This window comes from Rattus norvegicus, chromosome 14, assembly GCF_036323735.1.
Source record: "Rattus norvegicus strain BN/NHsdMcwi chromosome 14, GRCr8, whole genome shotgun sequence".
NCBI classification, from domain to species: domain Eukaryota; kingdom Metazoa; phylum Chordata; class Mammalia; order Rodentia; family Muridae; genus Rattus; species Rattus norvegicus.
The window spans coordinates 68,656,818-68,676,169 of record NC_086032.1 but is presented as its reverse complement, the minus strand read 5'-3'; the positions used below and the strand labels follow the sequence as shown (position 1 = coordinate 68,676,169).

The 19,352-nt window shown below is 37.7% G+C and overlaps 1 long non-coding RNA gene across 2 annotated transcripts in view; it reads left to right on the top strand.

Annotated features, from left to right (window-relative positions):
• LOC108352762 (uncharacterized) overlaps positions 1 to 19,352 on the top strand; it is a 127,925-nt gene that overhangs the window by 76,295 nt on the left and 32,278 nt on the right. For both annotated transcript variants that reach the window (XR_010057528.1, XR_005493283.2), the window contains one exon: positions 5,486 to 5,614. This is a non-coding gene — a long non-coding RNA (uncharacterized LOC108352762). The remainder of the gene's footprint in view (positions 1 to 5,485; positions 5,615 to 19,352) is intronic.

Here is a 19,352-nt window from a genome sequence, read left to right as displayed (position 1 = left end):
TCTAAGAATTCGTTTTCGTTAAGTGCCAAGTCTACTTAAGCAAAACTTCCATGGTTAACACATTCTTCCCTAAATTTCCTACAGATGAAATCCATAACCAAATTCTGCCTATGCGTTTAAATGTTTCTACAATCTCCTGCATCTCTCTCATGAAATATCTTATTCAAATGATAAACTCTTCCTGGTTTGATTACAAACTTTTATATTTATCTACGTATAAAGTGATTTATTTTAAGGACTTGGGTCATAGGATTATGGTGGATAAAAGTCTGAAATTTATGGGGATAGCCAGGGGGCAGTTTCCAGCTGGAAACTCAAGATAGAGTTTATGTTGAAATCTCAAGTTTGAAATCTATGGGAAGATCAATGGGGTTGAAACCTACACAGAACTTCTGTGTTATAGTCTTGAATCACTACTAATTATTCTCTAGAAAATGATGTGTCTTTCTCTAAAGACCTTCAACATAGTGCATGAGACTCACCCATTTTATTAAGTATAACATAGTTGACACTAGTATTATTAAATGCAACAATAAGATACCTTTATTGCAATATTTCAACTATTGTTTGCTGTAGTGATCATAACTTAGCCAAATGGACACATGGAATTTAACCCTTTTCTCCCTAATCCATTTTTGATAGTGCAGCAAGAATTTTGTTTTCTATACAGAAACCAGATGGTATTTTTCTTTATTCATATCTTCAAAATACTGTCTTTCCAGTTCTGTGTCTGTTTCATGATACTTCAGTTTAAATTTCAGTTTAAATGCCCTACCTTTAAAACACTGCACAATTCCTTGAAAGGTTCATGTGAGTGTTAGATGCTCTTCCAGTATAAGAATTCCACATGTCCAGTAGCAGTTCATGTTTGTGTGACCACTTGAGTAAGTATGTGAGGCAGCTCTTGTTCCCTTATGTGCATGTTTCTATTTGTCTTCTGAGTCCAACACTGCATGGTTCATATTGAATCCTCAGAAAGATCTGAAGAAAGAAAGGTTGGTTAACAAGTAAATGGATAATTTAGTAGGTAGTATTACTCTGATAAATCTGAGTGCTGTGTGTGAATAAAGACCTCTTATGTTGTTCTTCAATTCCCAACATATTAATGGGGATATGAACATTTTTGCCTAAGACTATTGTGACTTAGAGATACAGAGATAACAATCATTAAATGGGTAGGCCTGTACTTGCACACTCAAGAAAATATTATAACATACTTGTTGACACTCCCTTGCAGAGAACGGATTTTCTCTTTGCCAGTAAATATCAACTGCTAAGGGTTAACACATTCTTACCAGAAAATACACAACAGAGGCTGGAAATAGCTAACCTTACTACTTTTCCTTCTAGTACTAGTTAGGTGACATAGTAAGCACATTTTTTTCGTTCAGAGTTAGATTTATTTTTTCCAACATACTATTTTTTATTGGTTATTTAAGAATTTCATATATTGTACCCAATCATACTCACTTTCCATTCCTCCTTGTTTCACTCTCCCCACCCTGTACCTTTACCCCCCAAAAATTTAAGAAAATAATACATCAAGTACAATTTGTGTTGCTCATATACTCGTTGGAATATGGTTAGATTCTCAGTAGATAGCCCCTTGAATATAACTGCATCATCATTGTATCCTGACAACAGATTTGAAGAGCCACATTTCAGCCATCTTTATTCTAATTTTTAAGGGCTGTCTTCAGTGGCTTCCTCTCTAGACTCTTTCCTTTTGTTGGGTTAGAGAAAGGTTGTTGTAGAATCCTTCTACATCTCTCATTCTTAGCTATGCATCTGGCGACATTGATATCACTGAAACCGCGACTTTCCTGCACACTACAGCAGGGATCCTAAACTTCCACATGGTTTCACCTGGCTGCAGGGACCTCATCATGGCCTCCATTAGCAGCTTCTTTTTAAAATGAATGGCATGTACCCTGTATTATTGAATTACAGTGAGAGAGGATCAAAAGAAAGGATATATATGCAGATTATTTAACATTATTCATGGGAACTATGGGGTGTTCACAGCATCTACTTTGTTTTCTGATCAATATAAGTTCATGAAACATCTGAAATATTCCATCTGTGCTTAGAATGGTAATGGTATACCCATGCATTCTGGCTCTCATTTCGATAGGAACTTCAGTTATATTCTATATATTTATATCCATTTTCATAATCTGTGACCTACTTTCAAATATGTCATTCCTATCAGCCCACTTGATTGGTTTCTGAGAATATATTTACACAGTCAATGTGTTAGATCATTAGCTTCTATTCATTGGACATATACTAGCCTTTCTGACGAATTTCATTCTACAAAAAGTATTTCTATTTTTACACATTTTATTGTTATTTAGAAAACACCCATTTCCTTACAATCAACCAATCAATCAATGAAACATTAATCAAATTCTATCAATAAAAATAACCCATAGTGCGTCAAGCTAAGCCCTATGCCTTTGCATTTAACTACAAAGTATCTGATAGCATTGGTAAAATAATTTGGAAGAGCAAGCAAGAAAATGGAAAAAAAACTAAACTAGAATGTCTAAAGTTGAAAAATTGCTTATGAAAGAATTAACTATGAAATTACCTAAAATGCTGCACAACCTTTCATTACTTCAGAATTTTTATACTAAATCAACATCTATTATTAATCTGGCTCTCATTACAGTATATTCTAATAGTCTGGAGAATTTTTGAGATAGAATTAACTATATCAAGATTCTTCTTTAATGATCGTTATAATCATTGTCTAGTTGGTGTTTGCCAATTGTTTCTAAATTCTTTGAGAGCATGAGTCTTGCTGTTCATGTTTTCTTATCCCTAGGGCTCAGCATCTGGTGGGTCATCAGTAAATGATAATTGCTTCTAATTAAGCTAAAATAGATGGAATTTGCACAAAATCAAATAATACTCAAAGTGAACAAAAAACTTAAAAGCATTTCAGTTACTATTTTCTAGTGTGAAAACAGATATTGTTTCTAAGTTTTAGGTAAAAGATATGTATTAAGACAATGTTATCAATGTTTCTATTCTTTTCAAGCAAACAATAATAATTCAAAATCTTCTAAACTTAAGCACATGTTTGTGTAGGCTGAGCAATTTACCATGTCTGGCATTGGCCAGTAATTTCAATGACCTTTGCATTCTTCAAACATCTGCTACATCTCTCATAAATAGGGCAGAATAACAAGTAATATAGAGGAAAACATTGCTTAGGGGTTTAGAATGTAAGTCTTCTGGGCAGGGGGATTATGGATGTATATGCTTTTAATCATGGAAGATTATAAACATTCAATCAGATGTTTTATTGAAAAATAAAATAGCTCCTGAACAAGCACTGGAATTTGAATTGAAGCAGGCATCTCCCAGAGTAGGCAGGCTTCATAATAATAGCAGTGACCATTGGGGAAAGATTTTTAGTTTCTTCAAGAATATTAACAAGAAATTGAAATAATGAACTTCCATTCATCTAGCAATCTTAGAGACATAGGTACAGGCTCTAATTCCATTGTGAAGGAACGGAGGTCCAAAACATTTAACGCCAGTCACAAAACAGAAACTGAAAGATCGACACTTGGATCCATTCCTTCAATGTGCTCAGATGCATGCTCTTTCAGTGCCTCTCTCTTAGAGGCGTTACCAGATGAAGGTAGAGAAGACAACAGCTTTGATCGATGGTTTCAAAGCACTTGGTTATGTTACTCGACCTTTAAACACACTAACGTATTTTATCTTCAAAGAAACTATAGGTGCTAATTGACAATGAGGAGACTTAAGTGATTTGTTCAAAGGCATACAACTAACATGAGAGGCCAGGTTTTGGAAAAAAAATAGCCTTTTAAAATCTAATTTGGGTATTAATTTTAAATTCTAAGAAAGAAGACAAATTTACTAAGTACCTTTCAAAGAGAACTCTGGATATGGTAGTAATAGAAGGACTGGCTGCCTCCATTCTCTATTAAATAAGATAAGTCATGGATAATTATTAATTCAAAGTACAGCATATATTAAGCACCATCTGTTTAAGCTCTTTCTTCCAAATATTTCCCAAATTAATAGTTTGTTAAATGACTTGTGAAAATAGCATACACTATTACATTATTTTGTAAATGTGTATGTGTTTATGTATATGCGTGTTTATATATATGTATTTTGTTTTTCTATATTTAGTTTTATAGAAATATCCAGCACAGCTATCACTTTTAGGTTATATCTCTTTTATATACCCTTGCAGTTTGAGAATTTCCATCTAAATGCCAGGCAATTTGCAATTACATTTTGTTTTATGACCTTTCAGTTCCTATCCAATCTACTTGACAGTGTTCATCCAACACCTGTGGCAATTTTGCCCAAAATGGGAGTGTGTTTTCCGGAGACACTAACTTGGGCTGAATCAATCAAATCAAACTCAAAACTTCTGCAACGTCTATATTATCAATTTATCTCCAAATGGAATGACATAAAAAGTCGTGTTTTCTGGCATGATTTGTTTCTTTAACATCTATGCTGATTCCTGTTCATGCATGGACAGATGCTTTTTAAAATGAAACTGGTTGCTATTATGAATAAGCAGTTCATCATTCCCGTGAGAGTCGAAATAAATGGGTTGGACGGAAAGTAGAGATGATTTATGACCATCACAAAGAAGATCTTTGAACTTTATCATTTCTCCCATGAATTTGGACAAAATAGGTCAAGAGAGTATGTAGTTGATATGTGTTTGATATATAATCGTTTTCCGCTCTTACACCACAACCAAATATTCATGGGTGCATTCTTTTTATCTTTTAAAATAGAACATTCATTTTGAGGGGCAGAGTTGGTGACCTGTGCTGCTTTCTCTGCTTTCCACAATGCAACACCTATAGAGGACACTCAACGTTCTCAGTTCGTTTCCACTCTAAATTGCAGAGTTATGTAAATAGTGATTGGGAGTCCCCCAGCAGTCCTTGCTTTCATTCTTCTTTCAGTTACTATTTGCTGTACGGTCATGAATAAATTATTCATACCTCACCTTTTATCTGTGCATTCGGGCTAATAATAATTGTTCTTTCACAATGGACTCAAATGAGATCGTTATCCTTTGGGATGGTACGTTGTAAAGACTATAAATACTTGTGACTTTATCATTGAGATTAAAAGTCTTACTGAGCACCAAATATTAAAAAGAATAAGTTGTTTTTCCTCATAGAAAACAGACAACAAACTATATAATGAGTGCTATAACCTACTACTTGAAAGTAGGGTAAAAAAGTATCTGAATGTTTTCTAGAATCAAGGCAAAATTCAAAGTGAAAGCAGTCTACAGATACCCAGATATGCACCTGGCCACAGATAAAGTAGGGAAGGTTTAGATTTTAAAATATGTTAACAGAACATTGTTACAAAGTTTTTTGCACTTCTTATAACTATATTATTTACTTTGTGATAAGACCCTTTTTTCATATGTATTGTTGACAACTTTCAATTTGCTCCCCAGAACAATTTTTAAAGTACGTAATCGTGCAGAGGACTTTCAAAGTTTGAGAAATGTCATAGTGGCAGATTCTTCCCACACCTCTGTGAGGCTCAGTCACAATCTTCAGGGAAAAAAGGAAGAGATGATAAGGTAAGATAATTTTCTGGCCTGCTGTGGACTCTAAGCTGCATGACTTCCTAAGAGTTTTAGCTTGACTACATCGATGCAGACATGTATTTGTAGTATGAAATTTTACTCAAATGGGTAGTTCAGATCTAAATTTTATGACTTTTGGTGGCACCTAAAGTTTTTCTGTCCTTACCATTACCTAACAAGGTAGGTGACACCATTACTAGCTACCACTATATACATGTACATACGCAAGCGGGAGAGTAAGAGAGAATGGTATCTTTCCTCTTATTGACTCATCTTTAGACTTGAACACACCATTCCTGTCATACTGGCAAAATTTATCATGGAGTTTTTGCAAATCTCACTGAGAAATGTAGTTCACATCGAGTAAACTCTTGGTTTTTCTTCAATGAGGCTTAGTTATCAAAACAGCTATAGGTGATGGTAGTGGGGTAGCTCAGAGAGTATTGCGTTGAAAGCCTGAGCACTCGGGTCTGATCTTCAGAACCCACATAGAAATGCTGGGTATGGTGACATGAGCTCATAATCTTAGTATTGGGAAGGGAGAATCAAGGGGATTCCTGGGGTTTCTGGCCAGGCAGCGCAGGCTACTCTGTAAGTTCCAGGCTAGCAAGCGATTCTGTTCCAATGGAGATAGACGGCAATCCTCAGCATGGATGGAATTTGTTGTTGTTTGATGTTTGCACAGCTGTGTACACGCATCTCCTTAAACTAACATGTTCACACACACACACACACACACACACACACACACACACACACACACACGTTAAAAGGAAGAATAGATATGAAAGAATTGTTGCCAGTTGGTGTCTTGTGTATATTATTGCCCCAATTCCCTAAGAATGATCCTACTGACGACGTCCTGTAGATTAGATAGCTGAAGTTCATAGACAGATGCTTATTTCTTAAAAATCACTTACCTCTGGATATCATAGTAGGAATGTTACAGCTAGGGCTCTACACTAGGCTATCAAGATGGAGAGAAGGAAAGTAGCTACTTTATGTTCTTTTGCAGGACAGCCACTGTGTCCTCTGTCACTGGAAGCCTGTGCTATCCAGGCAAGTTAGTGGGAGGTAGATTTAAATGAGAAAGATTAAATCATTGAAAATAGTGACTAGAGTTAAACCCTCAGAGGAAGCACAATTTGTTTTCAATTTCTTGATTACACAGACTTCAAAGAGCTTTGTGTAGTTGACACCTCCGAGGGTTTTGGTGTATGCATTTGTGCGGGGTGTGTGTGTGTGTGTGTGTGTGTGTGTGTGTGTGTGTGTGTGTGTGTGTGTGTGAGAGAGAGAGAGAGAGAGAGAGAGAGAGAGAGAGAGAGAGAGAGGAACAGAGAGACAGAGAGACAGAGTTTTTACCAGCTTTATTTGAGTTTTTGATTCAAGAGAACAAACTAGGAATGTAAGTAGTATACATTTGAACCAAGAACAAATTCAATCTTGAAATTTTGGCACTGACAAGATCATTAAAACAATTGTAGGTACAAAAAGATTAGCAAGGGCTTAATGATTTGCCCAAATTTGGAGACATGACTCATGAGTCATGAAATGGACTAAAACTTGCTTGGGCTAAATAATTATATGTGTGAAATAATTGCTTAAACAAAAACATTTGAATGTTATTTGTACAAAACTAGTAAGAAAAGTTACATAGGAGAGAAAGTTCTGTGACATGTCAGTGCTGATATTATGGAACAGATAGATGTGTAAGGACAGCATATTTGGCAATACACATTCTTTGTCCTTTCTTTGTCCTATGAGACATAGGTACAGTTCCCCAGTGGCCTTCATAAAGACAATTTTGCATTATTTGTTTACCCTTGATATCGTTTCAGCAGAAATCAAATTTTAATTTAGAGCTTTGTATTTAGATTTCTTGTTACGTAAACCAGAATGAGATTCTATCTGTTGCTCACTACACCATTCCTCCCTGACCTACAGGCTTTGGGGGCAAATGATTTTGGAGGACGGTGGTTGTGCTAAGAGCAATGATGTTTCCACAAGCATAACCCTTGAATCTGAAAATGCATGTTCCTACATAGTAAGCATCGTGACTTTAAAAAGAATATAAGCTGTCCAATAGGTAGTTTGAAAATACTTCCTCTTTCTAGCTGAAATTTTTGTGTCTATTGGCTTACTTCATCACCATGATCTGTATCTCCTCGATCAATCCCAGGTAACCAACATGCAACTCTGGACTTCAATGAGATTAACTTGTTAACCTGCCTTTCTTTATCTCTCTTTCTCTCTCTCTCTCTCTCTCTCTCTCTCTCTCTGTGTGTGTGTGTGTGTGTGTGTGTGTGTCAGGAGTTCACATACACACAATTCCTGAGGTGCAAGTGTGACGGTCAGAGGACAGCTTACACTGGACAGCTCTCTGTTTCCATCATGCTGATTCTAAGGCTCAAAGTCAGGTCACCAGGTTGGGTTACAAACACCAAGCCAGCCCAGCAAGCCAACTTGCAAGACTGAGATCAACTTTTTTAAAAACTCCATGTTTGAGATTATATGGTATTCATCCTGTGACTTTCTCAACTAATACTATGGTAACTACGGTTATTAATTACATCTTACATTTTGATTATCGCCAAGACAATAAGTTTTAAACAATCCAACATATAAAAATGTAGTAGTTCAGGTAACACATATATTAGCTGGCTAAACTTTTCACATTTCCTAGTATGTAGAAATTTCGGGCAATATTGTTTACATACCTACATGCACACATAGTCACTTAACACAAAGAAATAATATCAATTATTTTCCTTAATAAAGTAAATAAACTAATAGCAAAGGAATGATCAAATCTTGATGCCAGAGATGAGGCTTAGCAGTTCAGAGTGCACACTGCTCTTTCATGGGACCTGAATTCAGTTTCCAGCATCTGTGTCAGGTAGTTCACAACCTCCAATGACACCAACTCCAGAGAATCCAGTGCTCTCTTCTGCTCACTCTCGGGACCTGAAATCCTAGCAATTCCAGTCTTGGTTTTCTTTATACTCTTACAGCATTGGCCATGGATCCCTGTCATTTACCCAATGTACATTACCAGTGTGTTGTGTTTGTGTCTCACAGTAAGAGACTTTCTGTATCTTCTACTATGTATCCAAAATATGAAATTACAGAACATAAAATGGAATACTGCTTTAAATCTAGGTTCTGTTGATGTGATGTCATGAGAGCAAGTGGCATTGGTGCTAAGTACCTGAGACTGATTGTGGCAGAAGATAGATTTTTTTCACTCCATAGGCAGTTACTGACTTTCAGTACTGCAAGGCAGAAGGCACCTCAGATTTTCTGCAGACATATTATCTTACCAAAGCTCATCTCACAGCTGCTGTGTGGCTTGCACTTCATTTTTTTTTATTTTTTTTTATTAACTTGAGTATTTCTTATATACATTTCGAGTGTTTTTCCCTTTCCCGGTTTCCGGACAAACATCCCCCTCCCCCCCTTCCTTATGGGTGTTCCCCTCCCAACCCTCCCCCCATTGCCGCCCTCCCCCCAACAGTCTAGTTCACTGGGGGTTCAGTCTTAGCAGGACCCAGGGCTTCCCCTCCCACTGGTGCTCTTACTAGGATATTCATTGCTACCTATGAGGTCAGAGTCCAGGGTCAGTCCATGTATAGTCTTTAGGTAGTGGCTTAGTCCCTGGAAGCTCTGGTTGATTGGCATTGTTGTTCATAAGGGGTCTCGAGCTCCTTCAAGCTCTTCGAGTTCTTTCTCTGATTCCTTCAACGAGGGTCCTATTCTCAGTTCAGTGGTTTGCTGCTGGCATTCGCCTCTGTATTTGCTGTATTCTGGCTGTGTCTCTCAGGAGCAATCTACATCCGGCTCCTGTCGGTCTGCACTTCTTTGCTTCATCCATCTTGTCTAATTGGATGGCTGTATATGTATGAGCCACATGTGGGGCAGGCTCTGAATGGGTGTTCCTTCAGTCTCTGTTTTAAACTTTGCCTCTCTCTTCCCTGCCAAGGGTATTCTTGTTCCCCTTTTAAAGAAGGAGTGAAGCATTCACATTTTGATCATCCGTCTTGAGTTCCATTTGTTCTAGGCATCTAGGGTAATTCAAGCATTTGGGCTAATAGCAACTTATCAATGAGTTGCACTTCATTTTTATTGTAGCTTTACTTTAAATAATTTCCCCAAGGACATGAGAATTTTGATGTGAAATATACAATGGAATGAAAGATTATATTGGTCTCTAATTGTTCTTACATTCTTTATCTCTTGAATCTACCTCATTACTCATTTGATGAGGCTTGGATAAGATCATCTTAACATTTACTGGTGTAAATGTAATCTATAAATCACTGGAAGCAGCCACAGGCCGAGAATTTCTTATCTGCAATGATTGGATGCAGCCTTGTTTTGATTTCAAAAGTTATTTGTTTGTTTTATTTTTCTTATGCGTTTTGGAGTATCTGGACAGAATTTGCCCAATGATCATATCTAATCTGAAAATGCACCAAGAGGAATGAAGAAAAATCCTGAACACCTTGAGCTGTCATGCGATTGCTCTAAAGTAATGGATTTCAGCATTTGCTTCACTTTGCACTTTCAAGATAGGGATGTCCAGCCTGTTATATCATATCATATCATATCATATCATATCATATCATATCATATCATATCATATCATATCTATATCACATTCACATCATATCATATTCTTTTTATGTGTAATATCTACATTGAGGGAATACTAAGTGCTGCTTGGTGCTATGTGAAAAAGACAAAATATGCAGCCCTAATCAAAATCTGATGCAAACCATTGTTTCCGTTCATCTCAGAGTGCAGTATTTAGTCACAGAAGGGTAAATGTGCCTTCCAGTGCTGCAGTGCTCCCAGCAGGGGTGTGAAGTCAGGCCTGATGACTACAATTCTGACAAGCTTTACTTGTTAGTTTGTGATTTCTCATGTGATTTGGATTTTTCTCAGGGATTAAAAATAGTCAAAAGTATTAACAGTTTGCTTCTAGCTTGATTGGGTAGAAAAGATTGCTGGTTTCTTCCACTATCCTGAGATCCAAATGCATTATTTTTATATATGGGATTTCTTTGTCTGAATAACATACTACCAAAAAATAATTATATTGTACTTTTTCAGATACTTTTCAATGAGAAAAAGTTGTTTCCTATGCTGAGATAAAAACCGGTCATGCTTTTGAAGGTTAAAATTTTACCTGAAACCTGGGGTCCTGCAACTCAAAATTACGTTTAATCTCAAAAAAACGTTGCACAACATTGTGAATGTGTGGGTTTGTTGTTGTGGTTGGTTTGGGTTGGGTTGGGGTTTTTTTTGTTTGTTTGTTTGTTTTTTTGAGAGCGCAGATACTCCTCTATTCCTCTGTGGTCTTCGTGGCCATGTTGCCCATCCCCAAAACATATATGGAAAATGAGAGTGTATGGTTTTGTTTTCTTTTTTTCTTTTTATAGAGATGATGTCAATCTCAATGTCTTTAATAAGTGAGGATGGCTCCTGACATACAAGAGCATTAAAATCCTGCTTCACAGAATTAAACAAAGCTCCCTTTTTATGCAATATTCCATCATCTACAGGTCATTTTGCCTACTTGCTTTTCAGACTCAAATTATAAGTACGCTCAGAGCCAATTTCAAAAAAAAAAAAACTTTTTTACTTTGAAATTTTTATTTGACCAACAGCCTGGAGATCTGAAGGGGATTACATTTCCCCCCTCTTTCTTATTTCTTGAACTAGCATAAATAATCCTCTTTGTGATAATACCCTGTCTCCCAGAGCGCTTGTTTATCATAAGAGAACCCTGTTTCACAGCACTCTAGAAGCTAGCTGACTTTCTGATGCAAATGTCAGACAGAAACCATGTTTGCTTTTCTAGCCAAATCACTTAGGCTTTTACAACACTATGGTTGATTTATAAGTCTTTTGAAATATTGAAACTGCCCCTTATACTGAAGGAAATGCAACATGTAGCCATGTTAGTGTAAAAACATTTAAAAGAGTAATTTATAGGGGAAATAGGTTGGGGGCTTTGGAAAACACTAAACTCTGAGCCAACTAAGAACTGTCAGTGAGAAATGCACATATTGGAGTGTAGCTGAAGCCACTCCCTAGGGAAGATTATAATCTATGACTTTGGATTTAAATAACCTTTACTGGGATAGTCAAATGAAATAAAAATAGCATCAAAATCAACTGTTTGGTTTCCTATAGTGTATCTCTTTCTTTTATTTTTTGATTAATTGTCAAAGTATCTATCAACCATGTGTGATAAAAAAAATAGAGTATCAGAGTTAGCCATTTGACTGGGAGCATAGCTCTATTTATCTAAAAACTGAGGAGAATTCAGAGAGGGGCTAAATTATTATACATATTTAATGTGCCAGCAACACTGATGAGCAGCCTAGGTGTTTTTTTAAACCTCATTCCTGCCTTTCCTGTGTTAATTGTTGTTTCGTGTACCATTACTTTGGAAATGGAAGTCAGAGAGGTAAAGTATCATCTTACCACATAAGTTATTAGACAAACATTTGAAAAAGTATGCAGCCCAGAAATTCTTTGGAGAAGGTAAGATCAGAGTAAAACTCATACAATTCTTTAGAAAACAATTCTGTTAGATATAATTTTAGAATCATAAAGGAGTGACTAAGTATAATTAGTAAGTATATTTTCCAACCATGGTTGGGTAGGTTGGCAGTATAGGAGTGTAAAATAAGTTCTGAGAATGGATGACAAAACCACGGAGGAATTCTTCCCTAAAACATGGGAACTGCTGTGAAGGGGGACACAAAACACATTCCCTGAGACCATGCTCGACAGCACACGCATGGCGTAAAACCCAAAATGGATTATGGAGAGAGAACAAAGGAACAAAACGAGAAACAGAATACTGACTAAACCCAAATGCCTAAAAATACACATACTTGCCTGTTAATTTTGTCATCTTAGGGGGTCTGAACCTTGTATATGTTGTTTAGGTCAGTGAAGAAAAAGAAACCCATGGCATTAACCTGAGCTTTCTGATGGAGGCCAATAATCCCAACTACTCTGGAAGCTGAGGCAGTGGGATCACAGGTTCAAGGTGTATGTAAGTTAGAGAATTAGCTTAGTACTACCTGGTCACCCATCAGACTCTGACCGGAGCTACAAAAAAAATTATACTTTTTTTTAAGTATTGGCGTATGGTTTGGAGATAGAACATGTGCTTAGCATGTGCTGGGCCCTGGGTTCAATCAATAGCAAAGCTAAAGAAGTGAAAGAAAAACGAGGAGGAGGAAGAGGAGGGGAATGAAATATAGCGGTCTTTGACTTCAAAGGGCTCTCAGTCCAGTAAACATGACAATAAAAATAGTGGTAATACCAAGATGAGGGTGGTCTGCAATGGTCCTGGGTGAATGCAGGGCTCTAATTTGTATATCAGTCACCAGGAGAGGTTTCAGAGTAGAAGAGATGGTTAAACTGGACCAAGTCCAGAAAAAAAAAGATTAGATGAAGGTGGCACATACTTTGATGAGGTGTCATAAAAAGGGTAGAAAGTACAGTCTAGAGACATAAATGATTTGGATTTTCTGAAAGTCAGACTCCAAAGACTCAGGAACAGGGTGACTGATAGCGAGAATTAACACGACCATCCATCCCTTCAGTAAGTCAGACTTTTTAATTGTCGCCCCTGGCAGAAGGCTATTCACCCATTCACGGTTTCACAAACACCTATTATATGTCAAAGGCTCTGGCATTCTGTAGACTGTAGTTCTCCGATGTAAAATATTATATTTGCAATTGCTACCAGGTGAGAATAATGCTTTCTCTTTATGATCTCAATGACAGGTTGACTATTTAATCCTGTGAAATTAAGGATATCTGAGGCTTGTTGCTTTAATATTATAATTGAGTTTAAATGGTAGCTAAGGATCACAAAGGATTCTAAGAATCAAAAAAAAAATCAAAATATCTCAATTCATAATAGTGCTATCAAGAATAAATAGGAGTAAAGCTCAACAAAGCATGTTGAAGATTTGTATATTAAATATACAGAAAACCTCATGGAAAGAAAGTGACTCAATTAACTGGAAAGACACTTCATACTGATTAGAAGATTAAGTATTGTTATGATAGAAATGATTCCAAAACCAGTCTCCAGACTTAGAGCAATTCCTGGCAGGATCTAAGACCATTTTCTCAGAAGGAAACTGGTTGTAAAGTTCACATGCAAATGTTAGGTGACCAGAATGACAACAGCTTCATCAGAGGGAAAATAAATTTAAAGTCTAATAGCTCTCTATCAGTACATTTTACAAAAGGCCTGTTGATTACATTCCTCAGGTCTGCGGCAAAATATCAGAGAGAAGCACGCCAGATAGTATATTTCCGGTTTGTCTTACTTGTGCTTAAAGGGTACACACAACCCAAAAGTAAATGTGTGTTTATTTAATCAACTAAATCCAACTCCTCACAGCTAAAGAATACAAACTAAATGGTAATGTTATTTTCATCAGCGGCCAGTTCAACAGTGTTCAAAATCTACTTTAAGTATGCATTGAAGCTAGGAAACTGACACAAATGTTTTTTTTCCTTTCTGAGATTTTGGTTTTGGGTAATAAGAACAAAGACAACCATGTACAGTTGTATCGGTACTGAATTCTGTGACCAGTTTGAGAGGAAAACAGTTCCTAAACTTCATGGATAGCTCCACTCTTCACACCAGAGACTTGTCTATGAGCTACAGACTCATATTAAATCTTCACACAATTTTATGTAGACTAATGGAGGCTCGGCATTTATACACAAAGGAAAACAGAACATACATGTTCTATGGTTTATATTGAGGAAAAATTGTGGAGTTTTCTGAAAAGACAGGCAGGCTTTATGGAAGACATTCTAGAAATAGAATGTACTAACAGAGTCCTGAAGAGTGAACTGGAATTAATGGTATTAATGAATTGGAATGGGTGACAGAACCCATAAGGTTCTAGAAGTGAAGGGTGGATGAATCGTTCTTCATGGCTTGTCTTAATACATCAAGATTATGTCATTTGGACTTAAGTCTGGGAAGAGAAGTTTGAAAAATGCAAGAAATAGTTTGACTGAGAGTGATAAAAGGAGTTGAACTTTTTGTAATTGGATTTTTTATTGGATATTTTATTTATTTACATTTCTAATGTTATTCCCTCTTCGGGGTTCCCCTCCACACACCCCCATCTCTTTCCCCCTCCCCCTACTTCTATGAGAGTACCCCCCTACCTACCCACCCCACCTCAACCTCCTTGGCATTCACCTACACTGGGGCATCAAACCTTCACAGGTCCAAGGGCCTCTCTTCTCAGTGATGCCAGATAAGTCCACTCTCTACTACATATACAAATGTAACCATGCCTCTCTCCATGTGTACTATTTGGTTGGTGATTTAGTCCTTGGGAGCTCTGGGGGATTTGGTTGGTTGATATTGTTGGTCTTCCTATGGGGTTGCAAACCCCTTCAGCTCCTTCAAGTCCTTTCTGTAACTACTCCACTGAGGTCCCCGTGCTCAGTCCAATAGTTGGCTGTGAGCATCGGCATCTGTATTTGTCAGGCTCTGGTAAAGTCTCTCATGAGACAGCAATATCAGGCTCCTGTCAGCAAGCACTTCTTGGCATCTGCCATAGTGTCTGGGTTTGGTGTCTGTATATGGGATGGATTCCCAGGTGGGGCAGTCTCTGGATGGCCTTCAGTCTCTGCTCCTCACTTTAAGTGGATATTAGGCAAAAAAATTCAGCATATCCACGATTAAAACTCACAGACCATGTGTTTGAAATTCTTCCCCACTTTTTCTTCTGTTACTTTGAGTGTATCTGGTTTGATGGGGAGGTACTTGATCCACTTGGAATTAAGCTTTGTACAGGGTGATAAGAATGGATCGATCTGCATTCTACATGCTGACATCCAGTTGAACCAGCACCATTTGCTGAAAATCCTATCTTTTTTCCATTGGATGGTCTTGGCTCCTTTGTCAAAAATCGAGTGCCCATAGGTGTATGGGTTCATTTCTGGGTCTTCAATTCTATTCTATCTGCCTGTCTCTGTACCAATACCATACAGTTTTTATCACTATTGCTCTGTAATACTGCTTGAGTTCAGGGATAGTGATTCCCCCGGAAGTCCTTTTATTGTTGAGGATAGTTTTAGCTATCCTGGGTTTTTTGTTATTCCAGATGAATTTGCAAATTGTTCTGTCTAACTCTATGAAGAATTGGGTTGGAATTTTGATGGAGATTGCATTGAATCTGTAAATCGCTTTCAGTAAAATGGCCATTTTTACTATATTAATCCTGCCAATCCATGAACATAGGAGATCTTTCCATCTTCTGAGGTCTTCTTCAATTTCTTTCTTCAGAGGCTTGAAGTTCTTATCATACAGATCTTTCACTTGCTTGGTTAAAGTCACACCGAGTTATTTTATATTATTTCAGACCATTATGAAGGGTGTCATTTCCCTAATTTCTTTCTTGGCTTGTTTCTCTTTTGTGTAGAGGAAGGCTACTGATTTATTTGAGTTAATTTTATACCTAGCCACTTTGCTGAAGATGTTTATCAGGGTTCGTAGTCCTCTGATGGAACTTTTGGGATCACATAAATATACAATCATATCGTCTGCAAATAGTGATATTTTGACTTCTTCCTTTCCAATCTGTATCCCTTTGACCTCCATTTGTTGTCTGATTGTTCTGACTAGGACTGCGAAAACTATATTGAATAAGTAGAGAGAGAGTGGGCAGCCTTGTCTAGTCCCTGATTTTAGTGGGATTGCTTCAAATTTCTCTCCATTTAGTTTAATATTAGCAACTGGTTTGCTGTATATGGCTTTTACTATGTTTAGGTATGGGCCTTGAATTCCTGTTCTTTCCAGGACTTTTATCATGAAGGGATGTTAAATTTTGTCAAATGCTTTCTCAGCATCTAATTAAATGATCATGTGGGTTTTATCTTTCAGTTTGTTTATATAGTTGATTACATTGATGGTTTTCTGTATATTAAACCATCCCTGCATGCCTGGGATGAAGCCTACTTGTTCATGGTGGATGATTGTTTTGATGTGCTCTTGGATTGGGTTTGCCAGAATTTTATTGAGTATTTTTGCATCAATATTCATAAGGGAAATTGGTCTGAAGTTCTCTTTCTTTGTTGGGTCTTTGTGTGGTTTAGGTATAAGAGTAATTATGGCTTCATAGAAGGAATTCGGTAGTGCTCCATCTGTTTCAATTTCGTGGTATAGTTTGGATAGTATTGGTATGAGGTGTTCTATGAAGGTCTGATAGAATTCTGCACTGAACCCATCTGGACCTGGACTCTTTTCGAACACCTGGACACTGGAGAAAATTTCCTGAACAAAACACGAATGGCCCAGTGAACCTGATTGTTGGGGGGAGGGTGGTAATGTGGGGAGGGTGGGGAGGGGAATACCGATAGAGAAGGGGAGGGGTAGGGGTTAGGGGGATGTTGGCCCAGAAACTGGGAAAGGGAATAACAATTGAAATGTAAATAAGAAATACCTAAGTTAATAAAGATAAAAAAAGAAAGAAAATAAATAAATAAATAAATCTTTAGAAAAACAACAACAACAAAAAGAATTGATAAGTGGGATCTCATAAAACTGTAAAGCTTCTGTAAGGCAAAGGACACTGTTGTTAGGACGAAATGGTAACCAACAGATTCAGAAAAGATCTTTCCCAACCCTACAACTGATAGAGGGCTTAAATCCAAGATATACAAAGAACTCACAAAGTTAGACTCAGGGAGACAAATAACCCTATTAAAAATGGGGTTCATGTCCAAGGGAGAAGATACTTGTTTCACAATGGTATATCATCCCTTTTTCACTGTTTTCTTAATCACATTAATTACTTCCTTATTTCTCAGACTATAAATAAAGGGGTTTAATAAAGGAATTACCAGAGTATAAAAAATAAAAAAAATGGGGTTCAACTCCTCCATTGTTGGTGGGATTGCAGACTGGTAAAACCATTCTGGAAATCAGTCTGGAGGTTCCTCAGAAAATTGGACGTTGAACTACCTGAGGACCCAGCTATACCTCTTTTGGGCATATACCCAAAAGATGCCCCAACATATAGCAAAGACACATGCTCCACTATCTTCATAGCAGCCTTATTTATAATAGCCAGAAGCTGGAAAGAACCCAGATCCCCTTCAACAGAGGAATGGATACAGAAAATGTGGTACATCTACACAATGGAATATTACTCAGCTATCAAAAACAATGACTTTACGAAATTCATAGGCAAATGGATGGAACTGGAAAATATCATTCTGAGTGAGGTAACCCAATCACAGAAAAACACACATGGTATGCATTCATTGACAAGTGGATATTAGCCCAAATGCTCGAATTACCCTAGATGCAGAGAACACATGAAACTCAAGAAGGATGACCAAAATGCTAATGTTTCACTCTTTCTTTAAAAGGGGAAGAAGAATACCCTTGGTAGGGAATAGGGAGGCAAAGTTTAGAACAGAAGCTGAAGGAACACCCATTCAGAGCCTGCCCCACATGTGGCCCATACATATACAGCCACCAAACTAGATAAGATGGATGAAGCAAAGAAGTGCAGGGTGACAGGAACCGGATGTAGATCTTTCCTGAGAGACACAGCCAGAACACAGCAAATACATAGGCAAATGCCATCATTAAACCACTGAACTGAGATCAGGACTCCAGTTGAAGGAATCAGAGAAAGGACTGAAAGAGCTTGAAGGGGCTTGAGACCCCGTATGAACAACACCAACCAACCAAGGCTTCAAGGGACTAAGCCACTACCCAAAGACTATATATACATGGACTGACCCTTGCCTCCAACCTCATAGGTAGCAATGAACAGCCTAGTAAGAGCACCAGTAGAAGGGGAAGCCCTTGGTCCTGCCAAGACTGAACCCCTAGTGAACGTGATTTTTAGGGGGAGGGCAGTAAAGGGGGGAGGATGGGAAGGGGAACACCCATGTAGAAGGGGAAGGGAAAGAATTAGGGGTATGTTGGCCTAGAAACCAGGAAAGGGAATAACAATTGAAATGTAAATAAGAAATACCCAATTTAACAAAGATGGAGGAAAAAAAACCTCACAGACCATATGAAGCTCAAAAAGAAGGAGGACCAAAATGTGGATGCTTCAGTCCTTCTTATAAGGGGGAACAAAATAATCACAGGAGGTAGAGGGTGGAAGGAACTTGGGAGGAAGCGGGGGGGGTGTGGGAAAAGGGAGACAGGATCATGTATGGGAGGATATGGGGATAATACAGAAAGGGTCAGGAAATTGAGCAGAGGTGTGTAGCAATGGGGCATGGAGGACTGGGGGGTAGCCACCAGAGCGTCCTAGATGCCAGGAAAGCAAGAGGCTCCCCGCAACCAACAGGGATAACATTAGCTGAAATACCCAACAAGGGGAGGTAGAACCTGTTAGAGATCATATCCAGAGTTTAGGCAAGGCCCCTAATTGGGATATGGGACCACTCACTCATCTCCAAATGTTTAACCCAGAATTGCTCCTGTCTAATGAGATACAGGGACGAAATATGGAGTTGAACTTTCAATGTGGAAAGACAATTGAACTTTCAGATATTAATCTGGATACACTTAAAATAATACTTCGATAATAGTCTTGGAAAGAGATTAAAATACCCTGTGAGAGTCTACACCCCTTGCACATCTGCCTTCCTGTGTGCTCTTCTACTCATCTGTTTGGATGAAGTCTTCTGTACTTTG